The 27,313-nt window shown below is 38.1% G+C and overlaps 1 long non-coding RNA gene across 1 annotated transcript; it reads right to left on the bottom strand.

The window, feature by feature from the left end:
- Positions 1 to 6,776: 6,776 nt before the first annotated feature.
- LOC131576703 (uncharacterized) lies at positions 6,777 to 27,164 on the bottom strand. The gene is made up of 3 exons (XR_009277044.1): positions 27,149 to 27,164; positions 9,440 to 9,562; positions 6,777 to 6,787 (listed from the first exon to the last, which is right to left on the bottom strand). It is a non-coding gene; the product is annotated as an uncharacterized LOC131576703 (long non-coding RNA).
- Positions 27,165 to 27,313: the final 149 nt, after the last annotated feature.

Below are 27,313 nucleotides of genomic sequence, written 5' to 3'. Positions count from 1 at the left end.
TTCACCTGGCAAACCTGGATGAAGTTCCCAAATGCTTATCTTGCTGCACCCCAGCTATTCTCTTCAAAAAGAATCAGTCATTTGTAAAAATGTGTTCCTTTTGGGTTTTGGTGGGGGGTTTTTTCTGTTGTTTTGTTTTGAGTGGGTTTTTTGGGGGTATTTTGGGGTGTTTTTTTCTGGTTTTTTGTTTATTTGTTTTTGTTGTTTTTTTGTTTTGTTTTGTTATGTTATTTTATGGGGGCTGGGGGGTTAGTTTGGTTTTTTTTTTGTTTGAGGGTTTTTTTTATTTCTTTTTGTTCTTTTGATGTTGTTGGGTTTTTTTTACATTTTCTTTTATCCTCACTTCTTTGTGAAAAATCCCCTAGAACAAAGCAAGATCTGAATAACGGTAGCAAAAGTGTTCTAACTAAATCCTACCATGTTAATAATTTATAAACATCTATGATGTCAAGTTACACTTTTTACAATCTATTTCATCACTCATTCATCCAAATAGAAAAATTACTTACTTTTAAGCAATTGCTCTCTAAATGGGGAATAAAACAAAATGAAGAGTGATTTTTATATGAATCATCTTCACCTTCTTAGCACAGGTAACCAATGGTGGTTACCCATCAACTTCCAGTTCACATCTCTGTTAGGAATTGTTCCTAAAATGCAGCAGCACAGGAGACTTTACTGAAGCCATCCCTGTGGAGATGATGGAAGTGCCAGCATTTGACACAAAGACCCACCCATATTCCTGAAGCTCATGCAAAGTCACTGCATGGGAACATGAGCACTTGCTGGGTAGCTTGTGGCTCTTCAAATCTGGGAGCTTTACCAAGCTGAGGAGGCAGAAATAGAGTGCCAGAAGACAACAAGGAGGTGGAGGTGATGCTGACACACCACCTAATGCTGGAAAGTAAACTGCTTTCTCCTTCCTGGCATACCATACACTAAGAAACTATTAAAGCTCATAAGGTGGCAGAGAATACAAACTGCAAAATGTCTCAAATTAAAAAAAAAAAAAAAATTTACAAATACAAAAAGACATTCAGCACTATTTTGAAGAATTTAGTTCTGCCAGGTTGCCTATTTTTTCTTCTCTGCCTTCCTGCTTTTTCCCTATTATTAATTGCTTCCCCCCTTCTGGTTTAGAACATATTTTGGGACCATCAACTGTCAAAATAAAAGCCAGGCCCTGAGTTTCTCCCCCTTTTATGATGGCAACCAGCACCAGCTGTGGCTGGACTGGAGGAGACAAGTTTGCAGATTGGCAGGAGCCCTTGGTAACAGACCAGTTGCCAGCTCCATCTTTTTGTGACCAGGCAGAAAGAAGGAGCACTGAGTGGTACTGACACCCTTAGAGAGAAAGCACAAACCTGATCCAGGCTGTGAACCATGGGTGAAACTTCCCTGCTCTGTCACACCAGCTGCTCATTCCAGCACAGCCAACACCTGCAAGTCTTCCTCAGCTCTTGTACTTTTCACAATTACACTATCTGTACCTAGAATGACTTTTCAGAAAATTCAGCTGAGAACAGGCAGTACAATTCCCTGTCTATGACGGCTGGAATTGATTTTTATGTTAAGTAAAAGAGAAGCTTTTTATGTCATTTCAAAATCGCTGTAATTATTGGACTGCATTAGGAATAGCAAAGTCTGTGTATAATGCTCATTCTGCTATTATTCCAAGCAACAGTAGTCTACTGCTTCCATATAACAGTTCTAGAGTTAAATGTATTCTCAAATGCATATTTTACTCAGTTTCCTTCCTGGAAACCCAAGAGAACCTCTGAAAACCTAATCACTGAGAAAGGTGTTCCCTTTATTTATGAGACAAGCCAAATGTTCTAGCCTTTTGCCTACTTGTTTCCTAAGACAAAAAACTTTTTTTTTTTAATTTATTTTAATTAGCCAGTCACATATAAAAGCAACAGCAATGTCATTAATCCACTAGCAACACCAGGTTCCGTAATTCATTCATTTTTTTCTCCAGTAGGCAGGCATTTTCTTCATGTCACCTCATTACTCAAGAATCCTTTTCCCAATAGGTTTCCTTAGTGCATCTCATTTTAAATCCCTCTTGAGAGCTTTCTGCCCCTTTACAATGCTCAGAGGCAAATGTGCAGGTTCTTTTTTTCCTTAAGCACACCATTAGAATAATTAATAAACAATCAAACCAACAGCAGTGAAGCTGAAGTAGTATTCAGCTTCTTTAAAGCTCTCCGAGGGATAGTGGGGAACCCTGAAAACTGGAACAGATGTTGGCTTCTGTCACCAAGGAGAAGATACACACATTATTAACAAAGTTAAAAGTAACCAGCACAGTAGAAAGAGTTGGACAAAACTGCTCATGCTGTGGACAGCACCTGTCACCAGAGGGAATTCGTTAACAGCACATGTCATGGCTGGAGACTGAAACAGAAAAGTACATCTACTTTTTTTCACTTGATGGTTGGTTAGTGGAGATTTTTTGTTTTTTAAACCATTCAAGTTTGGTCTCAGGGGCCTGTAAAACTTTCATATTTAAAGGCAAAATTGAACTCAGAAAACACAAACTGTTCTACATAGTTACTTATTTGGAATAGACAAAATTAATGTTTCTTAACCCATCTGAACAACAACAGACAAAGTTCCAATGCTATAAATTTTGTTCTCATCAAACAGCTTCCACGTTAACTGGGCCTTTAAGCTTTTCACAGTTCTCTTAACAGATAATAAGTAGTGAGTAACATGACTTCTGTTCAACAATTCCTCTGCCTGTTTTTTTGAACTAGGAAGAAAAGAAAAAAATCACAAATTGTTAAATCTTTCTGTTTTAATGCTTTATTCAAATGAGTTAAAGAAACAGCCTGGAGCCTATTTGAATTCAGCTTTTCAAGGTCCTTCCCCACAGAAGAGGGTTTCTATTGTGTTTCATTTTAATTACATTAACAATCTTCTGAAAAACCAATATTCTCCTTAAAGCTCAATCCCCTTAAGCTACATATTACTGATTTGTCACAAATCTAGAGATTCCAGCTTCCAATGCTTTACTTTTTAAGAAAGTATCTTTGTATTTAAATGTATGAAATGAAGCATTGACTAAGGCAATGTACCACTGGGATTCTGAAGCTTTAATCCAACCAACCTGTCATCACCAATATACTCCCAGAATTTTCTTCTAAAAAGATGAAGGGACATTTATCAAAAAGAAATTGTATCAGAAAGGGTTAGAAATTAATAAGGCATAAGCTCATCCCAAAATTGGCCAAGTATCTATTTTGCATGACAGTGAATATACTTTGCTCCTGGTGAACTTATATATAGATTTATTGTAAGTACTCATAGTTACTCCCTTCTGTGCTTCATCATGCATCCTGAGCTAGAGTGAGGGAGTAAAGATTGAGAGTCATTCCTCATTTATGCACACCAACCTTTAAGATGTGAAACCTTGACTGATAAATTCCATTGTTAACAAAAAAAATTGTTTTATCAGATTTTTCTCTCTCTTCTTATAGAGATTCAAAAAGGGAAGTTAGCAAGTCTAAGAGTTCATTCAGGAGTTTCCACAAAATAAAACTGCCTGGTATTTCTATGCAGAAGTCATGAAGAAATTTCATATTCCACATGCTACTAAAGAGGTTTTTTTAAGGCTAGCACAGTTAAATATATATGGAATAGTAAAGCACACAGGCAGTGAGAGTCACTGGCTCTATCTAAAGCACAGTCACAAGCTAAACTCCTGGGTTTTTGTTGGTATGATGCTACATCAAAGGATGGATGCGATATTGACTGAAATGGCCATTCTCTGGCACAGCAGGGACTCATTGCAGAGACAGTGCAAGTACCTCAGAGTGAGCAAGAGAGAATGCAGGAAATGCTTATTGGAAAATGCAAATAACTGAGAAAAAGGCTAACACCAGCACAGAAAAAGAGTATCGGTAAGGCAAGAACACCTGTCCCATGCCAAACGAAAGTGATGAAAAACTGTTAATCTCTTCAGACTAGAAAGAGTAAATTTACACATACACATGGACCCAGAGAGGCAATCCCATTATTTCAAACAGAATTTTCACCTTTATTTTCAGCACATGCACAAAAACTCGGTAAAGCTCAAAGAAAGCTTCTCAGTATGTAGAGAGGGGAGAACCAGTTTTCCCAATATTTTTTGGTTAAGCCAACTCAAGAATTTCATCCCCACTGCAAACCACTTCCTCTGAATCTGAAGATGCTTATAGCATCAGGTTACAATACTCCAAAGAGCAGATAGAAAAAAAAAACCAAACCTACCCAAGCAATGAGCCTTGCAATTGAAAATAAGTTAGCAATCAGCAAAAACAAGTAAGAAATGCAAAGAGTTAGACTTACTGGAAATATAATCAGGATTCGTGTCAGATCTCACCTCACACTTGAGTAATATAACAATTTCTAGAACTAACAGCTTTGAGATTCACCAGGCAAAAATAAAGTTAATTATTCCCTTGATTGAGTTTTATTTTCCTAATCTCATTTTGCATTTTATCAAAATATGGAACACTAGAAGAATCAAAATCCCTCTCCTACTGAGTTTCATGTTAAAAATCAACACGTGCTGCCCACACAGAAGTACACAAGATTTCAATTCCTATATGGTACTGCCTGAGATGAAGACCCATCCTGGGATCTATTTCACAGTTTATCAAGTGTGGCATGAGGTTAAAGATTTCACCAGAAAACCATAAGTATTTTCATAAAAGTCAGAAATAATTTCAATATATAAATTGCAGAAAGGGACAGAGAAAAGTCAGTAAAATCAGCTTATAATTATAATTCGTATTGTTTAGTAAAATTTTGTTGCTCATATCTGCAAAAGAAGAGATATTACATCGGCAACCAGAACTAAAATAGAAATATGGTCCTGTATTTAACAGGAAAGATACACAGTCATAACAGGAACCTTCAAACTCCACCTTGTTCATCTACCTATCAAACTTGTGTATTCCACTAAATATTGTGAAAATGTTTTATTGTCTTAAGCTTAAAGGAACAAAAAGAAGAAAACCTTGAACAGTGAGTTCAAACACTGCTGCCCCCAAAAGCCTGGAGATATGAATTGGAAAGGAGTCATACAAGCTCTGAAATTTTCCATGTCTGTCACTGGCACAAATCTATACATTTCCTATTGTATAGATTCTCATAGACACTGCAGTAGATGAATTTGGATTCAGAAAAAGAGGGAGAGGAGTATGTATTTAAAATACAGACAAGAGAAATGCTTCAAAGAAGCTTTTCCTCTACACAATTTCTCACTCTTTTTTAAAGGAGGTAGAAGTTAAATTGCAACAGAAAAATTGCATAGCAAAAGTTGAAGTGACAAAGAAGGATAAATGAAAATTTCTTCCTTGATCTACCAACTTGTGCTCTACCAATCCATACCACATTTCTGTACATTTCCTGTGCCTATGAAGCTTTTGCAGAAGAGTTCAGATTTGATATAGGTAAACCAAAGTTGTTACTAAGCTAACAAACTTTAGCCATGCTTCTACATGCAGAGTACCACTCTGAATTGCAGTTACAAAAAACCACCTGCACATTTGTTTGCCCCCTCTAATAACCAACATGATTATAAACAGCTGTAAGTAATTATATTCATTAACATTACACTCTCCATGACATGCACTAAGTCTAAACTGCTGCATCTGGCTACAGTAAATGCTCTGGGTAATGAAATGCAAGAGCAGAAAACTTACTCCCTGTGAGAGGGCACAACCTTTGTGATTATGTCAAACTCACACGGGCAGGGAGGTTGTGCTGACACAAACAGAATATTTACAAGCAATAGTCACAAGAAGGAGATTGAGGAAGCTGGGCCTGCAGGAGCAGAGAAGGAGCAGCTGACCATCTTTCCAGGAAGATTGAGTCCTAAACTGAGAAAAAAACAGATATTAAGCACAGGGGTAGGAAAGTCTCAAAGATACCTACCTACTTTGCGCTTCCTTTACAAGCAGAACTCAGTGAATAGTAATCCACTTGCACCATCCACCTCCTTTCAAGACAAAAAACCTGCACTCCATTTCACTGCTCCAAACCTCCCATAACTCAGACTGAGACAGAGCATCAGAATGCTATTACAGAATGGTGTGCACTTCATCTGTATAAATCCTCCACACTCAGTATTTCAATGAAAAAGAGAATCTATTATATACTTGTCTGCAGCCTGTACCTACATCACATCTGGTCAGATCAGCTTCTCTTCACATCGTCCTTCATCACCACCTTCAGAAACAGAACCTTTTAAAATCTGAAATCTTTATATTGAAAGGCCACTTGAAAGACCTAATTCAAGCATTTCAGTCATACAATCAAGGTGGAAGAGCACACCCAAAATCATACTTGCACAAAAGCACTGACATTTCTGTTTTCTTTTCAAAGGACATCTTTTATATAAACTCCAGCTCATTGCACCAACAATAAAGGAAAATTAACACTCTATTCTTCAATGCATTACCTTTTGCTCTCTATTGAGACACTGAGATTTAGAGCCATTCTTCATATGCACAGTCTCCCTGCCACAAACAGCTGTCCCAACGCCTCACAAGCTTGGATAGACAGTGTCACATTTCATCATTTTCACCAACACAAAAGATTGATTGTTCATCGTACCTCTTAGATGTCACTTAACCAGTCAGCAAGAATTTGCAGAGTTGTGTCCATATTATTTCTAACACAAATTAATTTCTTTGTTTTAACACTCTTCCACTCAAAGAACTGTTGAAACACCTCCTGAGTCATCTGCTTCAGAATATTGACCGTACATCATCTCCAGAGAAGCTGTCAGCTCCTGTGTGTCAAGTGAATCAAACAAAAAAAGGTTGGAATATCTGATGAATTCTGTGACCACATATGACCTATTAAAATCAAGATTCATTTAACACAGAAAAAAATAACACTATCTGCTGGTGTAAAAGTACTTTCACTACAAAAGTCTCTTTCTATATCCAGTGAAGTATATCTTACTTTACATTCCACTTTCCTATAAGATCAAGTGCCAGTATGTTATTTAGAAAATGTAATGCAGAAAAGAATCTCACATAGAGATAATTAACTCTAATTTTTAAACTGAAAGCATGGAAGAAAAATACAACACAAAAAGCTTAACAGCTCATAAGAAGTTATTTGTATTCTTGTTACTTCTCCCCAATGGACTTTGTTATGCTCATCAGGATAAAGAGCTAAATGGGGTTCAATTTATTATGCTCCTTGGAGAACTGCACAAACTCAGAAAAAAATATGAGGAAACAAATTCAGAAAACAAAGTGAATTTGTACTGAGAAACAAGATGAGCAGACAAGGAATACTTCTGAATGTAAAGCCTTTTGACCCTTGAAATGCAGAGGTAAGAGCAACCAAGCAGAGCAACAAGTAAAATGACTGACACCACCACTAGAGGTTGGAACAGCAGTGGCCTCCCCTTTCTGAGGGCTGCAGGTATTGTGGAGTTGTGGAAATGAGTCTAACCAGTTTTGTGGAATTATGCATGATGATGCCACAACCTGAACTGGCACTACAAACACACCACAGCAAAAGTTCAGATTAGGGCCAAAAGAGTAAGAATTTCCTCACATTATAATTACTGAATACAGTGGCAAAAAAAAAAAAAATCCAGAACAAACAGCATTTTATAAAAATTATAAATCTACTTTCATAACAAGAGCTGCTACAATGAGCAGCATTCATTCCGTGCAATCAGCTATTTAAACAGCAATTTCCAACTGAGCCAAATGGCATGGGCTTTGTACAAATATGCTTCCCTATAAGTAAGTACCAGGAAGAGGGAAGAGGTTTGTGCTGTATTTATGGAGACTATTTAAATCATTAAAGTTCACAACATAATTTCCTTGCGTTTTCTTAATAGTTGGGATTCAGTACACCAGGAAATGGCAGGGCAAGGTAACAGCCAGGTTTAAATGGAGCACTCTGAAGGAGAGAGAAAAAATCAGCCCATTTAACAGCAGTCCAAAGTGGGTAACAGAGCAGAGAAAAGTGATCAGTAACAGTTTAATATCCAATATCACACTCTGTTTACAAAAATTATAGCACTAGTCACACCAGAAGAGTATCTGCATGTATTCCATCTTTCCTCGAGGGAAGAATCCTGTAAATTACATCCTGTTTATTCCCATTTATTTTTCATACTATAAACACAGTTCTCTAAAACACTGGCAATTTCACCAGCATGTGGATGCAGAAGCAGGTTCCAGCTCCTATTGCAAGAGAGGATCATCAATACTGTTAAGCTAAAGCTCAAAATTGAATCAACACAATCAAATTACTAGCAGTATTTCAGTACCTCTTCAAATATTTTCAAAACACTCTTAAAATTTCACTGCTGTACAATTATCTAGAAGATGCTTAATGCCTACCACCTAGTGGATTTGCACAGCATAACCTTTAAGCATGCACACAGACAAAAATACCCAAACAAACTATAAAACAGAAAAAACCATACAAGCAACATAGCAAACTTTTCTCCATCTGAAGGAGCAGGATACTCACAGAGCCTCCAGCAACAGAGCCACAGAGTGCTACCTATCCAGTGTCTTTACAATTAGATATTAGATACCAATCTGTATATCAGACCATTAAAAAAAAGTGTATCAAACATTTTTAAATGGCATTGAAAAATGAATCCATTGGAAATTAAGCAATTCCATGAAAATTTAAATGCTTCAATTCATTACTACTGCTCCAACCTTACACAAACTTATGTGCAGACTGTAACCTTGGTGATTATTCAGAAGAATGCAATCTCATATATGTGTGGATGAATAAATCTCTGGAATTTGTACAGACAAGCTGCCCAAATACAAAATTTTACCTCTCCACATACACTTGCAATCAAAATTAAGGGAAGTAATATTTCTGAAGTAAAAAAGAAGAAAATATATTCTGATAATAAAGGCCAGTAAAATTTTCATTGGCAAAGTCCTCTGCCAAAGTTCTTACTGCCACTATGGAGCCTATTTCCCCATCTATATCCTTACTTTCTGTTGTTGGGCTGGCTGGGAGGAAAAGAGACTCCTGGTTGGGAAGCACATAATCCAACCAACCAGCACACTACCACAATTTACAGGGAAACTGCATTGACATTGACTTTGATTGTAGGTTTTCTCATTAGCACTTGACTTCTAAATATTCTGTGCTTTGTGAAGTCCTGTCAGTCACCAAACACAGTACCATGAAATAAAAGCTAATGCTCAAATCCAGAATCTAGATAATAATTCCCCTCTGGAAACAAAACTTCTAGGAGACCAGGATCAAAAGTTCTATTAAAAACTACAGGTGTCAGCTGTACAGCTTCACTTGGAAGTGTAGCCTAAAGCTTCAGCCGCTGCTGCCAGGTCTCCAAGTACAAAATGTTTCACATTGAGCAAACAACCTCAACAGGTTCTCAGTGTTCCAAAATCAATACTGATCACAGCAACTTCCTCACCTGTAATGCTCTTGAGTCCTCAGACAGGGGCGGTTGATCCCCTTCCAAAATTAATTCTGTCACTGCTGAATACAAATTCCGCTGCACCTCATCTCACTTGATAATCAATTCATCTCTTTCTTCCTATGCAGAAGGAAAAGCAAGTCAGAAACTCTCACCCAAAGAACCTAGAAAGTGATACCAAATAAGCATTAATCCTTGTGAAGTATACATAACACAATACATACCTGATGAGAAATGAGTGAAAAACAAATTTTTTAACCTCTGCTCCTATGACATGACTACCTTGCTTCACAGAGCAAAAACATGACTACATGATTAGACATCTAAAGGAGGAGTTTCTGCATGAGTGCTGATAACAGTGTGGGTCTCAACTGCCACTGGAAACTTAAAATGTCCTAGCTGTCCTCTGGTTTTTGATTATATTACAGAATTTAGAATTTGGATATTCCACATGTCCATGCACCCAAAATAACATCCACAAAGTCACACTACAAAAGATTTCATGCTGGAAAAGAATTCTCAAGAATAAAAAGAAATCCTTGCCTTCCAGCAGGAAAATTAGGTGACCTGTGAACTCCCCAATGTTTCTCAGCAGAAAGGTCATTAAACTAAAGATAATTTTCTAGAAACAAAAACAAAAAGCTTCATTGAATGACTGGCAGGATTCATACCAGACAAGGTATCTATCAGACTCAGCAAAAACAGAACTTTTGAAATGGATGAAGGAAGTTAAAAATCCATTCTCAGAAGGAGGCTTGCAACATTCTTTTCACTGTGACTTAGCCCAACATGCCCACAGAAATATGAAAATATATATGAACATGGAAGACTGAGCTATAGCCTTAGAGACTCGCTGTAAAGTTTTGCTATTCCCTTATACATTCATCTCCAAAAATAAAAAGGTAAGTAAAATGACTGAAGTACCTTAATCACATTGTCCTGACATGTGTTCTCTTCCCTACCACACACACACAGATTCACCTCAAATTCTTGGAAAGTCTGATGTGGAGGGCAATGAGTGAGGAAACAGAACATAATAGAAGAATTAACATGGCACTAATACCAGTTTCACAAGGAGACAATGAGCAACCAACATAAATGTATCTGCAGATACAGTTAAAATAAGTATATAAAAATACAGGTTCAGAAGTGTTTCTAAATATAGTTTATCTAGTGAAATCTTAGAAATGGACTTCATCAGGATTTTTTAAGCATCCACAGAAGATTGACTAGAAACCTTTTACCTGTAACAAACAAGGGCAGAATGAGATCCAATGGTTGGAATAAATCCCCAAGTTGTAGCACACATTTCTTTGAAAGCTTAGATTAGCAATCAAACAGTTGCTGTAATTCAGGCAGACATTAATGGGCTGGATAACAAAAGCCAGTGCATTAAGTTCTACTATAGAAGATGAACAGAATTTATTCCTTCAACACTTAAAAATATGAAACAACAGAGAAGATCTAATAGGCACTCCTGCACTTTTGGGCATCTCTGGCAATCAAAAACACACCCTTTTGTTGCAGACTTACTTCTGGTTTTCCAGCATAAGTTTAGAGTTACTTTGTAAAAAAATACTGTAGCACACTGTGTGGAAAATAATAAGGACCCGATCTCATGAAAAACACTTGCCAAGACAAGATTTCTGTAGGATATCACTTCAAAAACATTAGCAATAGAAACTTAATGTAGCAGAAGATTCAACCAGGCAACCAAACTCCAGTTAATACCAGTTCAAACAGTAGAGAAAATTTAACAGTCTACACATGACTAAATTAAAATCCAGGAGCTCAACAGATGGCTTGGGAGCAACAGGACAAATCTCCCTCCAACCTGTGTGCCTGAGACAGTTCATGTCTCAGATAATGCCCATTAGATAACTTCACAGGGCATTAACTACACAGGCAGCATTTTAATAGTCTGCTTTACGAAGATGCAAGCTCTTCACACTAGCAAATTCACTTCACACTCGTAGAATTCAATTCCTTTAAAACCTGCTGAAGGCTTTTCAAAGTACAAAATTTAGTTTACTAAAAAAATACCCAGAACAACAACAACAAAAAAAAAAAACCACTAAAAAAAAAAAAAAACAAAAACTATGCAAACAACCACACAAACCACCCCACACAATCAACCACCAGGCTCAGTCACATCACCTTCCAAGCTAGCTTCCCATCTTGTTTCTGATAACTATAGCAATGCTTAAGAAAGTCCACAAGAGCAGGTTTTGCTCCCTTTAGTGCAAGCTACTACTTTGCAGTATATGGAGTAGCTAAATCTTGCTCTGGCATCAACTTGCATCTTTAAATGGTTCAAATTATCCCACCCTCCCCCACTTCTTTATTTTAATGAGCAATTGACTATTTCCCCTTTTTCAAACATTAACATGAATATTTTTTGATTCTTCCCACCAAAAAACCACACTGAATATGTACACTACAATCTCCAATACTTTTCAAAATTAAAATCACAAATTAGCTGACACATCCACATAAAAAAACTACAGTGTCTGAAAAGTCAGTATGTATATTACACCCTATTACTATGAGTACCTACTTGAGCTGCAAGCAAAGGAACTTCCAATTATCTTTCTTATTTTAACTGTAGAGCTGTCATCCTCTCAGCAACATTTCATGGGAGAGCTGGTAAAGTGGTCAGCCCCACTACATCCCTCTTTGGACACAGAATTTACATCAAGTTCTATTAGTTTTGAAATTATTTTTAAGCCTTTCCACTCCAGAAGAACTGTCTTTGTTATTTTCATACACACCATGTCCCTGTAATATCCCAGTTCACTGATTATCTCCTTATGTTTCCAAGACATATGTTTTATAAATACTTTAATAAGAACAAATGTTCCAGTCACTCATCTTTGTTTTTGGGACACTATCCAGGAGAGACACAATTAAACCATCATAAACTAACTAAGAAAGCACAGACAACGACAACTGAAATAATGCCATTTACTCTGCACTCAGATTTTATTGGGTTTACTCACACCTGTGATAGCTGTTTGACGTGCACCAGGTTTCCCCAAGGCAAGACAAGATGTTCAGTTCCAAGAGCTTCAAAACAAGTGAGGCTTGTGACAGCGAGAGAGGGCACCAGCACTTTGGGGATCTTGAAGGAAAAGCACATTGCTTAGGCAACTGAACAGGAAGATTTAACTCAGTAAAGCCAATTTTGACAGTTAGGTTGACAGATTCAGCAGAATTAAACAGTCTGCTTCAGTTTAATAGCCAGCTATCTCATCCATCTGTTTGAGTTTGCTGGGCTTCCTGTACAACGAATTTTAACTTCATTTTAACTGAGCTGGAAACAAAATCAGTGACATCATCACACTTGGTTGCACTATCAAAAATATTTTCTTGCCTACCTACAGTCAGTAAAATTTAAGTGGGTATGACAGGCAGAATACTAACCACACCTTTTTATTGTGTGCATCTTGGACATTTCTTCTGTTTGAAAATACCATAGCCAAGATTCTGTGGAATGGTACAACACAGAAAATAGATCCTTAAGAATTACTCTCAGCAAAATAATAAGTCAAGTCACTACACTGCCACAAATTTTGTGGCTCCACAACTCTATCGTGGTGCAAAGCTGATGCATCGTGTTATGCCACGCATCGTTAAACGATGCAACGTTTGCATCGTTACTTGAGCAAAACTCGTGTTCTGTATCCTTCACCAACCAAAGGTCTCAAAATACTTAGGACAAATTCCACAAGAGTCTGAGGATAGCCTGCTTCCAGCTGCTACCCAGTCATCTTGAAAACTGCATTAATTCTGCAGGGAGTTCTACACTTGCACACTCATTACCCCTTGCATACCCTGTGCAGCACTCAGACACTCCGGGGGATACCTGGCATTCAGCAGAACTCCTCTCTTCTCCATTGTTCCCCATTTAGAATATTTGTGAGACTGCTATGAAAACTTCCCCACTTCAGATAGCAAGGTTTTTATTTTTTTTTACAATGGCATATTCTTGAAAAGTCAGAAGATTTCATGTCATCATTCATTTGCACCTTAGCTTAGGCAACCAGGAATAATGTCAGAATGGGTGAGGAGATGGGGTGGGGGCTGTGGTGTTCTTGAATAAAAATACTTTTGAAGCCACACATGAGGCCATGCATTGTCAACACAAAATAAGAAGGCTACACGAATATACATGGAGCTACCAGAAGCATCAAAGTGCTGTAAGCTCATTTCAGCAGCATTTCAAGTATTTGGGCAGTGTAAGACACAATGCATCATGCAGACACAACTTCACTGTTAGTTATTCACAACTGAAACAGGTATCATTGTCCAGATTGTATAATATTTCAACAATTTAGTACATCACTCAAGTAGTCTTCAAGAACTAAAGGCCTTTTTCATGATGTTTATCATGGAAGAATGCTACTTGTTGGGGTTGGGAACACAAAAAAAAAGAAAAACAAAAGCAAAAACGTGAAGCACCTCGCACACACTGTCATTAGAATTGCACCAAAGAAACTATCTCCTCTGCCAAATGAATGCCTTTGAGACTCCCCAGTCACACCACTGAATCTGCATTTGTTCCAACTCTGATCCACATTAATAGTTTTCTTTCCCTTTATCTCCAAATCCAAACCAGACTGGAATCAAAGCCAAACTGGACAATGGGATGAAAACAAGTTCTAAGACAGCTTTGCTTTACTTGTGGACTGTTGTTTAACACGGTTCATGGACCCCACTGAGCTCAACCACACCTGTGATCCCCAGAAAGCTGCAACTGCTACTATTTCACGTGGGATCAGCAAAGTTTGTGAAAGTCAATCCCTAAACAGCCCTGTCTCACAACCTAGCTATTCTTCTACACACTACTCCCCCATACAGGATGCAACAGTAAAAATGCACCTGTTCATTAACACCTTAATGTTATCATGTTTAAACATTGAAATTGGGATTTAGCAAACAAAATAATTTCTCCAACAGCAATCAAATGTATGTCATGCTCCAGATGTTGTCCCATCCTCAAGTGACAAAAACAGAATTTACTTGGGTTCTCCCTGTAGCTCGTCATTTTTCTAGTCCGCAAGCCATAAAATTCAGTATAAAACGCAAAGCTTCTTAAGCAAACACAAGTGGTTTAGGTTATACTTGAAAATAGCCACAACGTGTTTGCTGTCACTGTCCCAGATGCACAGCCACCATCCCACCATCCCTTCCCTGCCATTCCAGGCGCCTGCCACAGAGCCCGGACCTGCCCCGCTCCCGAAAGCAGCACAGCCGCATCCTTAGCGCACACGCAGGCGCTTCCCCAGGTCTGTGGCTCCAGAGAAGCTGCGCTAGATGGCAGCTTCCCCCTGTCCAAATCCATCCTCCCGCACCACCGCTCCCCCTGCGCCTCCCCACAGAAGGGGAGCCCACCCTGGGGGGTGACATTCTGCTTTTGGAGAGGGCACTGAAGCAGTTTTTAACTATTACAGAACAGAAACCTTTTAGTTGCCCTGCTCTGATTTCCTTGCATTTCTTTATTAGCAAGGGTGTTAAAAAGTCTAGTTTTAATACACACAAAAAATAAAACTCCTCCAATACATCAGTTGTGGCAAAGGTGGCAAAGCCTTTTGTGTTATCTAGTGAAGGACAGATGTTTCCATGCTTTGCTGATGCTGTCCAGCTATGTATAAAACTAAAATACTATGTCAATAGCTGTTAAATTCTGGTTTCTAAGAAAAAAATAATTCCAAAATACCAAATTTCTGCATAAATGAATCCTTTATTGAGTTAAGTCATCCTCCATCCAAATCTTCTGCAATTTTTCCAAGGAACACAGAACAGTGAGACAAACCACCTTTATGGCCTGTGACAACTTCTCCCCAAAACAAATGTTCTTATTTGTGGTGCCTATGTTGTAAGGAGGAAATAACATTTTACCAGGATTTTTTATTCCTCACTCAGGGAAAACTCAGGTAGTTTAAAAATTAACTCTATTCATGCCCCTTGAACATACAGATTTTCAGATAACACCTGCCATGTTAATAACTTAGTTTCTTTCAAAAGGTAGCAGAAGCAATTTGTCTCATTCAGCTGTTAAATCACTTATTGTTTGTTTGGGTTTTTTAAGGAATGTGGGAGGACCAAAAATACATTCATTATACCTCAGTATTGACCGGGCTACATGTGGCAATTCCCTCCTGCTCCTGATTTCCCTTTTATCTTATTTCCTCTCTTGGCAGTTTTTTAACTCAAATTTCACACATACATGTACCAATCTACACTTTCCTCCTTAAAGGGGCTGATGGCCACTTCTATTTCAAGTCTCTTCCAGCTGCACTTTTCTCTCTTTTTTTAAAACTAGAAAAGTAATTTGGGCTACCCAAAGAAATACACCTCTCACAGCAATGCAAACACCCAAGGAACTCTGACTACCCAGTCACTTCTAGAAACGAGGTGCATTTACTAATTGCCATTTTCCCTGGAAATGGAAGTGAAAGCTCTTCTATTAAAGGGGCAGAAAGGAACCAAAGTCATCTGATAAACACCAAGAGACAGATAATGCAAATTCTAAAACGAGCTGCCAGAAAAACCCACAGGTTCCAGCCATGCTTTTGGGAAATACTCTCCTTTCCATACATGCAACACTACATTTTTCTTACAAAATTAAGAAAATTAAACTTCGGGGAAACAAGAAGCAGGCATGGCTTCAAGAGATAAGCAAGGCAATGATTAATAGTCCTGTTTTAAGAAAAAAATCATACCTAGCTTTTTTCGATGCTTTCACCCTAGCAGCCAAACTTCATGCTTTTATTATAACATAAGTACGTAGGGTTTGTTCAAAGCTTTCAGCAGTTTTCTTAGATGCTTCCTTCCCTATGAATTATTTATAATTTTTGGAGCAGTGTTTCAACAAAGCCAGGGAGAGATTCATCAGGAGTCACAACAGGCAGCCAGTGTTACTAACACACAGACCACAGTTTAGACTTTTGAAAACTTGAGATAAACACACATCGAGCTAGCCCTCCTCAAAACACTAACAAAATGCCTAGAAAGACATACAAACCAATGAGAATAATTTTATTCTCTTTAATAGTTTTGAAAAGATTAATGGTTAATTTCTTTCCTCTCATTTCAGTACTGCATTTCTCCAACTACTCCCCAATTGCTAGCAGGTCTCCAGAAAGCATGGAATTTTTTAATTCCCTGGCTAAAAATTCTAACCCATTAGTTCAGGGAGATGAAGTCCAGAGCCTCATTAAACTCCTCACACCCATCACTGCCACACCTCAAAGTGATGAAGCAAAACTCACTCTGAGTGCAGACAGCCTGACCTTCCTACAAGAAATATTCTTAAAACAAAATAAGGAATATTCTTGACCCAAAAAAAAAAAAACAAGCATCACACCAGGCTATATCCCTCAAGGGGCAACCTAAATTTAAAAACTCTTGCTCTCATTCCACAGAAATGTTCTTATAAAGTCCTCTTTAGGTATTGAAACAGTCTTTAAATGTTGTTACCCTCTCAGACTCACTTATATGATAACAAAACAAAAAGCAAAACCAAGAATGCCAACAAAGAGACAAAACAAAAAATAAAAAAGAAGGATTTAAATAATTCTGTATTTTCAGATGTGCACCCATAGTCTTCTGATGGCACTTTTTTAAAGTATCCCTCAAAGGCACCAACACCACAAATCACCCTTCTCAAATAAATAATTGCCTACCATAGTGTTTTTAGCGGTGAGCAAATATTTTCTCACTTAGGAATTCAATACAAAATAGTAATTAAAATTCATAGAAAACAGTCTTTTTAAAAAATCCTCAGACTGTATGTTCGATTTCCTTACGTTCAAATATTTTTTCTTAGCTGTGTTCTGTGGAAATTTAGTTTGCATAGAAGTGCACAAACATTGTTTCTTCAGTGGACTGACAACCCACACAATTACAGGTTGGTTTATGAAGAAACAGATTTCTAGGAAAAGTTAAGCAAATAACAAAGCTGGTTATGACTAATTTTAGTCTGCAAGAAAAAGAAACAGCTGTATGCTAGTTCAGGTTTGGGGGTATCAAAGGCATTTCTACAGCGGCAGATTTTCCTTTCATACCTCTTGTTCATACAACATTTTTCTGAATTCATGCAAATGCAGCATCTTTACACACAATCCCTTCACATTTCTGCTGTTTATCACACTTAAAACCATTCACAGCCTTTTTAACCATATCAGTAACTATTAATAAATACTGTGCTTCTCAGATAATGTCAGGAAGAAAAAAAAAGCATCCTTTTTAGAAGGCACCAGTTAAATATTCAAAAATTCCACAACTGCTATAATGCTTAGGAGCTTTTAGCCAAACACACAGATATCTGTTTTTCCCTCTAGGCTGGGAGAAAAAAAAATTACAGAAAACTCGTTGTGTTTTTCCAGTCACTAACTCAAAACTCCTTTTCATCCAAAATCCATCTCACCATACACTTATACGTTACAATACACACTTGTAATGAAGGACCTGGGAAAGTCAAAGTCCATTGTAGCTCAGATCTCCCATCTACTAAATAAGCCAAAGCTCATTACGGTTGGTGTTTGGAATCTCTACCCTAAAAGTTGTTTCTGTAACAAAAAAGAGTGATGTGAAGCAGTCTATCTCTGAGTACTGTGATGGTGCTGCACACTACCAAAGCTCCACTACACCCCAACACCAACTCCATCCTCACCTGCGTGGCCTTAGTTACATCCCAGCTTGTTTCCTTCTCAGCCATGCTCCCCCAAAAATGCCTGTGATGTGCAAAACATACAGAAATGGAACAGAGAATCTGCTGGCTGCTTCCTGCTCAGGCCAGTCAGGGCAGCTTTGTACATAAAAGTAACTCTACACTGTGTGCCAAAAAAAACAAGAAGTCCTCTTCCTTTTCAAAAAATCAGATTCACAACTGTAACTCAAAAAAAAAGGGCAGATCAGAGTATCAAAATAATTCGGTATGAGGCATTTTGCTATAAATTTTGACTATTTTGAAGAGCACCTCGTTTCAAATTAGTATTTGTTAACAGCACAGACTTGCCTAAATGATCTGACTTTAAATCAGGATTGGATACTGTGCCGGTATGTGGAAGGCTGTGCCCTCAGGTGATTCATTAACATGTTCCAAAAGCTCACATTATGGAACATTAGCAAATCCTAAACAAGTTTTTTTGGAGAACGTTATGCTCCTTACACCATCTCAACTTTCTGAATGCCAAGTACCATTTTTTTCCCACCCACAAGCATTTTCCTCAGCAGCCTGTTGCCATGGCAATCCTAGCAACTGCAGGACAAGTCTCTTTAAAAAGACTTCTGACAACAGCTGTATCTGCCAACTTAGCAGCACCTCTTGTCAATGTAATTACAAGTTGCAGAGAAACCGTTATCCCCTAACAGCTTGCATCAAACTGTGATAGCTGGCTTTATTTCATATAAGCACACTTTGTTACATTCCCACACAACTAAATCAACATAATATGTCTGTCCTGGTAGGCAAGCATACTTTTGCAATCCGTATTTGTGTTCAGTGAGTTCTTAATAGAGATAAATAAAGAGGGGATAGCTACAGAAAGCCTCGAGGACAAGCCTGTGGAAATTACATGGATGCTAAAACAAGCATCACTGCAAAATCTGCTTAGAGGCCTAACGTCCTGCAACCTTCACCTTCAACAAAGTTTTTTGGTATCTTCTCTACCTACAAGCTGCTACCCCTCCCTTCTTTTCAAAATCTTGCATTAAGATACATAAGAACAATCAGTCTCTGGGAGACAAAAGAGGAAGGTCAAGCTCTCCAACCAGCAACACTAATTTGCTACAACACTACTACTACTACAACAGTTTTTTACAGAGTAATGTCCTAATTCCCACCACCACAGCATGCACATGCACTCACATGTATTTTCTTTCCATTGAGTACCAGTACTACCTGCTGCTGAAAAGACAGGAATTAAAATTTATATTTTAGATACTCACTCCCAGCTTTTCATATACTCCCATCGCAGCAACTAAGCTGATCAGATGACTTAAACCAAGTGCCCTTTGACTTTCCACTGTCTTACTTTGGGCCAAATATATGGTTTCCAGTAAAATTCTGAGCTGGCAGCTACTCAGTCAGAGTGTTTACTGAAACTATTCATTTAGAAATTGGGAAAGGCCAGAATTGGCAGATAACAGCTTCATCATAATATCAAAATAAAAAAATAATTTGAAATACTGGGGAATGCACTCAAGACCTTTGCAGGATCTCTGGAAGAAATTAATCTTTTATTAACAGGGTTTTCCTCTTATTTCCTGTCCACTTCTGAAAACAAACTAGTTTTGCTGAAAACCAAGAGTGGATGGTATAGGGTCTGGAAAGCTACACAGAGAAAGCAAATTAAAAGGTAGCTCAAGCAATACAAACTCTTAAAAATAATTTTAAAAATATAGAAAAAATTAGACAACACAAAACTCCAGGGAAATGACAACAGATTTTCATCTGTTTTAAGTAATCATTTGGCAATGTCAATAGGACGAGAGGGAGGCCATGCACAATGGCTCTTGGAACCTCTTCTATATGATAGATGGATAGATAAGGCAAGCTGGACTGGAGCTCCCAACCTGGCAGCCTCTGCTCCCAAGCCAGGGGCTGGTGCAGCATGGGCAGTGCCAGTGCCCTTCCCTGAAGAGACACGCTATTAGGGCTGTGAAAGGTGTCCCAGAGAGGGAGGCTGGTATTAGCAGAACTTGTCCATGAGTCACAGGTGTACCTCAGAAGAGCTCAAAGCTTTTTTAAGTCCTGTTGCCATCAGGTCCTGAGCCTTTCATGCTCAGTGATGGTTAGGGGGAACTCCCACCTGCTATTCTCTCTTTTGACCAAAAGTTTGTACAGCAACCAGGCACTCAAGCAGCTCACAGGGGCAAGTGAATTTATCACAGGTTCTGTGACCAAGGGAGGTATTTAAGAACTTGGGTCAAACAGAAGTAGACCTGAAGCAAATCATACTCTAAAAATCACTTCCCCAGCACAACCTGAACCATTTTTGTGACAAAACCATTTAATTTCTAGAGTACGTTCATGGCAACAGATCAGACAGTCCTTTCCAGCCTGCCCTGCTTTCAGTTAAACAGATTCCTCCAGGGAATACTGTGCTGGTATTTGCAAGCATCTGTTACACGTCCTATCATCTAAATGCTTTAGAATTTGTTACTCCTCTGGTCACACATGTTTAAGTTCAGACCAGCTGGTATCTGCAGTGCCCAGAGCCTGTACTTCTCATCAACACTTGGACATTGCAAGTTTGGTGGAATTTTAAACATGTTTGGTCTATTCAGAATTTAAGTTTTTCCACAGTCACCTGACACAGCCTAATAAGAAAACGTACAAATCAGTGGAGATAATGTAAACCTCCTACAGAACTGTGCACTGACAACTCCTAGGATATAAGAATGCTGCAGGGGTGAATCTTCCATACTAAGGCCAGATGCCCTTCAGAGGAAAGAACAGAGAGAAATCTCTTACACTGGCATCTATCTAAAAGCTTAGTGACAAAACTTTAAGTAACAGAACAGATCTCTGCTGGCAACTTTTCTCTCTAAAGGCTACAATTAAGAAGCAATATACAAGACAAGCAATGTAATCTCATATTTCCATGCCAAACAGCCTGTCTAGACATTAACATTTTAAATAGGAACGACTAGCCTTCTGTATCAGTCTCCTAATGCTGATTAGCAGGTCTTTCAGGTCATTTCCATCAGAGCACAAAGCCTACCATTTTCATCAGAGAGAAGTTTTGAAATTAAATTACATTGCTTACCAACATTAACTGTCGCTCATGAATCCCTTTATCAAGAGATACAAACAGCACTTTGCAAATATGTCATGTTTGCCAGTCTTTTCATTGCAATTTTTTTAAAATACAGGTCATTTTAATGTCTGCCCCACATTATTCACTGTTTTAAAATGCATTCATGTAGCAGGTTTCAAAAAGAGAAAGATTCATTTATTACTATAATTTTGTATGTAGAACTGACATACGATTAAAAACTTCAATAAAAGAGTTCCTGCCTATTCGCTGTTGATCTCTTGCTGTATCAACATCTGTCTTTGGAAAAACAGCCACCATAAATTTGGAAATGAAGGAAATTAGGAATTTGGAGATTAGGAAAAAAAACTTCTCAAAAATGCCACTATGAAAATATAAGCATACATCAAACTGGTACTTGTGGAATGGAATACAGATCTTATGTTTACATTTTTCTACAAGTATCCCAACAGAATTATGAGGAAAAAAGTAATGCATTTGATATCTTATCCCTCATTAAAATATATGCTAATGCTTCAAAAACATAATCCTCTAAAAACAATAGATCAAAGTAAATTTTGTGACTTGAAAGACACCAACAGGTTACACAGCAGCCTCACATGGCTTTTCTCTTAATGTGTTGCTACAGCATTTTATTGACAGTGACATCTTAATACACATGACAAAGGAACAGGCCAGTCACAAAATACACATGCAGGGTTTGTTTTCTTCCTTTCCCAGGAAGAATGTAGAAAGTCATTTACCTACATACACAAAAATTCAGACACGCCTTTTAATTAGTTTGCAATACGCAAAACCACCAATAGCTCACACACAAAACCAAAAGCTGACATCATCTTTTTTATGCTTCTCATAGAACTTGCCTTCTCAAGAGTTCAGCACATTCATTACAGGTTTTTAAAAGATCTTTCTCACTTCTTGAGATGGAGCAAAGAACCACTTCTCTTAAAAAAGCATTGCACTCCTGTTAGAGAAAGCCCGTAATGTATACTGGATTAAGAAAGATAATTCACTATTCAAGGTATATTACTTTCTTGTAGCATTTCCTGGATTGTTAAAGAAACCCCAAAGAATTCCATAATTTTACTGAAGTGCGAAGTGCAGCAAGTCTTGCTCACACAAAATAAGCATTTTCTTTAGGAGAGCCAACAGTCCTTAAAGAGAACTTAAGAGAATATAACCCACAACATATTTGAAGATCAAGCAAGTACCTTAAAAAGTGGTTGCATAGAATTAAAGCTTTTACATCCAGGTAAAAAACAAACTCCATACATAAATACACAAATTACTTACTTTTCTAAAGGCAGCTTTGACAGAAACATCATTAGTCCAAGGACAAGCTTCAGTCAACACACAACTTGTTTTCAAGAAGTCATTACATCTTCTGACATTCAAAGTGTGGAGAGAGCATACAAGTTATCACCTATCATTTTTCATAGATGCTTGATGGCTTATAAAAGCCAAAAATTAAATTAAAACAGTCTCGCTGCTGTTGAGACAAGTAATGCCCCACCTTAAGCTTTTAGTCCTAGGTGCATTTGCAAGCCTGGTCTCATGTTCTTCCAAGAATTAATGAATTGGATCAGGACAGGTAATGTAACTCAGATAAATAGTTTGCAATGAACATTTTTTAGAGTTTAATTACCAGCTAAAAGTATGCAGATCTTACTTTCCAATCCTTCCTCACAAATACTAGCATGTACCTGGTATCCATTCTTTCTCTCCTTAATCAAAGGAGACAGCAGCTCTGGGGTATCCCTCATTCCCTTTACATGAAAGACTTGGGGTTTGGGTTGGCTGAGAGAAGCATCTTTACTTACAACTTAGTATCTGAACCATTGTAAAACAAGGTCAGTTCCAGAAATATGGCTTTTGGTAGACAACATTCTACTTGTAATTCAAAGTAAAAGATCCAGAGTTCAGAGCTGGAAAGAAAACACCTGTGCAGCTGAATATTTCGATAACCTTAGAACCACACTCCTAGACTTTGTACCTTAAGATATTAAACAAAACACTCTGACTGAGTCTCAATGCCAGAATAAGAACCCAAAGGAGAATTACCTATGATTATTAAATCTAAAAACCTCTTTATAAGAAAAAGTTATTCCATAAACAGAATGAGCAAAGTTTGCCCCACCTCCCCAAATTCCTTCTGGTGACACAACAAGCAGCATTGCCTCCTCCAGCTAGCTCAAAGCTGCACAGATTCTGACCAATATGCCTACACCAATTAGCCAGCAGACCAAAGAGGAAAGGCAACCTGTGGTACTCCTTCTGGATTTTCCCCTCTCCCTGCTGCAACCCTCATATTAAGGAAAACTATTCATTGTTCAGGTATTTTTACTTTTTCTCACTGCCCCCTTCCAATATCCTCCTGCCCACCTACGTAAAAAATTGATGTTTTTAGGGCAGGAGATACACTCCCTGTGGGACTCCAACTGCCTCCTATATTATTCTTCAACACCAAATATTTTAGCCCTCAATTTATTTATTTTTTGGCCTACCAAATATTCCTGAAAGCACAGGTACAAACTTATTTGTGCAACAGATTCTCACTCATCATGTATTCATTTAATGAACAATTCTTTTTGATATTACAGAAAAGAATAACTGATCACAGTCTGAAGAGGAACAATAGTACTTGAAATTCAGCAATCTGACTTAGATTATTTTTCTTTTTCCAAAATGAAATGCTATATTTTGCCCATACTTCTACAGAAACTTGCTAGGAGAGAGAGGATAAGATTAAACACCTCAGTTAGAATCAAATAGTTTTGAAAGTACTCAGCTGGTGTGTAACAGGATACTCTGCCTAGAATGGGGCAAACCAACTTGAACAACGCCCTTTTTGCAAAGCTATCTGTGCTGCTTTTGGTGTTGAACAATGCTGAAAGCAGACTGACTCATCAGCTCCAAAATTAAACATCCTGAGAGTGAGGTGAAGATGTAGCTGGCCTGGTAAAGTGCCTGATAAAAGAAGGAAAAAGTGATACTGCTGATAACTTGTCTAAAGCTGCTGAACTGACACAGCTGGCCTGCAGACGTCTGAGTGAGCAGTCCCAATCTTTAATGGCAGGGTCTTCTGACTTCCCCCTTCTTGGGGTGTCTGTGGAGATCCTCCCTTGACTTGGGGGTGCCCCTCAAGGTTATTCCTCCAGGCTGAGCAAAAGAGATTTGCCTACAATCTTTGGTAGGAGTCAGTAACATCAATCTCTACTTGATTTTGGTTCTGAACTGGTTTTGCTAGCTTTCCCATAATTGCTTCAATATTGCTTAAAAACAGAGAATTAGACTGTACCAATAGTTGTAGCTTCTACCTGTGGAGTAAATGATTCTGATTAAACTGTTTTAGTCTAATCATAATCATAATAAATTAAATATTTTATATAAATATATCTGGTTTGCCATCCTTAATTCTGCAGGACTATGTTGTACAAAGGTTCGATTACACTTGGATTATCCTTTAGACATAAACTGTTGATTAAGTCTGGGGCTAAGATTGGATCCAGCCACATTCCACTGAGGAGTTCAGAAAGCAAGGGAGTTCTTTCTGCGCCACATGACTCAACTAATAAACTTTGTGTGAGGCTCCCATTCTGTCTGTGACACAGCATCACACAGGTGAGAGGTTAATGGCTGAGCCTGGCACCTTCCCTAGGGAGGTAACTAAAGGAGCCCATGGGGTCAGTGCCCTGCCATGCCAGACAGGTACAGTGAATGTGAAATCAGAGCTAAAAACACTGTAAAGCAAGTAATGATTCCTTCTGCCAGAAGAGAGATGCTAAAGGTTCCAAAGCAGGTGTAGGCTTATAGACAAAATAGTATATTTAGTTCCAAAAAAACCTCCATAACAGGTACACCTGTGCGAGGTCTTTTAGACTGGAAAAACTTTGTTGTTTTTTCAATTATATTTGTGCTAAGAACAAATACTATCACTACTTGCAGAGTTGTCTCTTTTCTTAGGTCACATGGCTATAAACTACTACAGAGGCTGGGGGACAAACAGTCCTGAGACGTGCCAGCCATTTAATATGCACAGCATGCTGCTAAGACACTGACAACCTGACAAAGGAGCTGCAAGGATGCCATTACTGGCTGTGAATTCACACATGGCATTCTCCTCGCTCCCGAACCTGAGGCGGACAGACGTGGTTTATATTTAGTATCAGAAACACACAGAACGGGGAGGAGCTCCTTGCGCTCCACTTGGGATCACTGACCAGCGTCCACGATCGTAACAGCCAAGGAACATCTCAGCCCTTCCACAGGATGATCAAAACTAGCAAAGAAAATGCTGTTGTACACTCCAGGAATGTTATAATGTTGGCAAAATACTGATTTGAAAGCCAGCTATTTTAAAAATAAGACATGCTTAAGCACTGCCCAGGGCCTATACAATTAGGCTTGAACAGCTCAGAATGCTTGTGTGCATGAGAACAAAGCCTTTTCCCTGGTTCCTTGGATTAGGGTCAGAAACAGTTCATGCTTCCAGCTGAATGACAGATACACACCCTCCCAATAAATCACACAGGTGAATTGGTAACTTATCTATCCCACGATATTTTGTTCAAAGTTCATGGCTGCTCTCAGGAAAACAAACCAGCAGCAGGTACCTGTTAAACCGAGATCTTTATTTAACAGACCCTGCTTATGGCACACATACTAGCATTCACTCTCTGCTTTTATAATTTAAAAAAAAAAAAATACTCTTTTCTAGCAGATGTATAAAGAAATTTTTCAGTAGAATTGGAGGTTGCAATATTGATCCTGCAAACCGATCATTGGGTTTTCAGGATAAAAAATTCAAATTCCTCTTAAGATATGGTATCATTGTCCAGTTTTCACAGCTGACAGTGTTATGAGATGTATTGTATCTGGCTTTTTTATGTATCGATACCGATAACATTTCAGAAAAAAAGGTAGTATGCAAATACTAAGAAGTCAAAAATATGCCTTCTAGTAAGGAAGGCAAGTTTCTTTTCCTTGGACATCATTAACATGAGTGAAAGCAGTCAGAACTACTAAGCAGTATTTAATGCCATTGATATTTTTATCATCCAACCCGTTTTCCAACTAAAAAGAAGTATCAGTATGTAATGTAGTAATTTTTTATATCCTTAGAGTGGAAACAGTAAATAAGTTAAAGTACAGAATATTTTTTTAATTTGTTTAATAAAATCAGTTTGTGATGATCAAAGTATAGTTTAGTAGGTCTGAATTTGGCAGAGCTAGCATTTAAAGTAGACAAATAATGTCAACTCAAAATGTGAAACAATACATTATATCCGAAAAGGTATGTTCTCAGTATCAAAAGGAACACAAAATAAAAGTTTTTGTAACTGTTAGAACCTCTCTCTTTAACAATGTTTTGCTGTGAGAAAGCTTGCTTCTGCAACACACACTCAGATTTCCAGAACTTCATTCCTCCATGGGCATAGTAACAGGGATAAGCAGGAAACTAGAGTAAACTTCCACTACTAAGGTTGTAACAATCTCTTTGAAAAATAGCAATATTTTTTCTGTATTTTTTTTACTATTCTTCATGAATGTTATTTGTATTTGTTTCTTGATATTAGTGAAAACCCCATTTATTTTCAAGACCAAGCAGAGGATGTGTAGAACAGATTGCTTTCCAGGGCCAGAAGAGGGAGCTCAAATCAGGACTTTCACTTATTAGGCTAAAGCAGCATGTAACTGTAGAACTGAACAGTAAAGGTCCTTTTAAAACATTAATTAGACACCTTGATGTATCATGCAATTAAATTTAAGTAACGGATTAGCCTCTCTGATTGGCACCTGTAGAAATGGCAATATAAGTCAGAGTTAAAGGTAAAAAGCTCTCTTAAAACTGAGCCTTCACACCACAGGTGGTATCTGAACAAAATCCAAGTTACCCTGCAGTAAATGCCCTCAGACTCACCTCTTCTCCTTTTCCCATCAGGCACGTGGAGGCATTTTTTCCGATGGGAAACAAAGCTTTGTAGGCTTCTCCCAGTTCTTGCTGTAAAGTCTCAGTACACACACCTCCTGTAAAGCCTCCAGCCCAAGAGACACCTTCAGGTATTTGTAAGAACAAACTGACTTT

This window comes from Poecile atricapillus, chromosome 2, assembly GCF_030490865.1.
Source record: "Poecile atricapillus isolate bPoeAtr1 chromosome 2, bPoeAtr1.hap1, whole genome shotgun sequence".
NCBI classification, from domain to species: domain Eukaryota; kingdom Metazoa; phylum Chordata; class Aves; order Passeriformes; family Paridae; genus Poecile; species Poecile atricapillus.
This window is presented reverse-complemented; position numbering and strand designations above follow the sequence as displayed.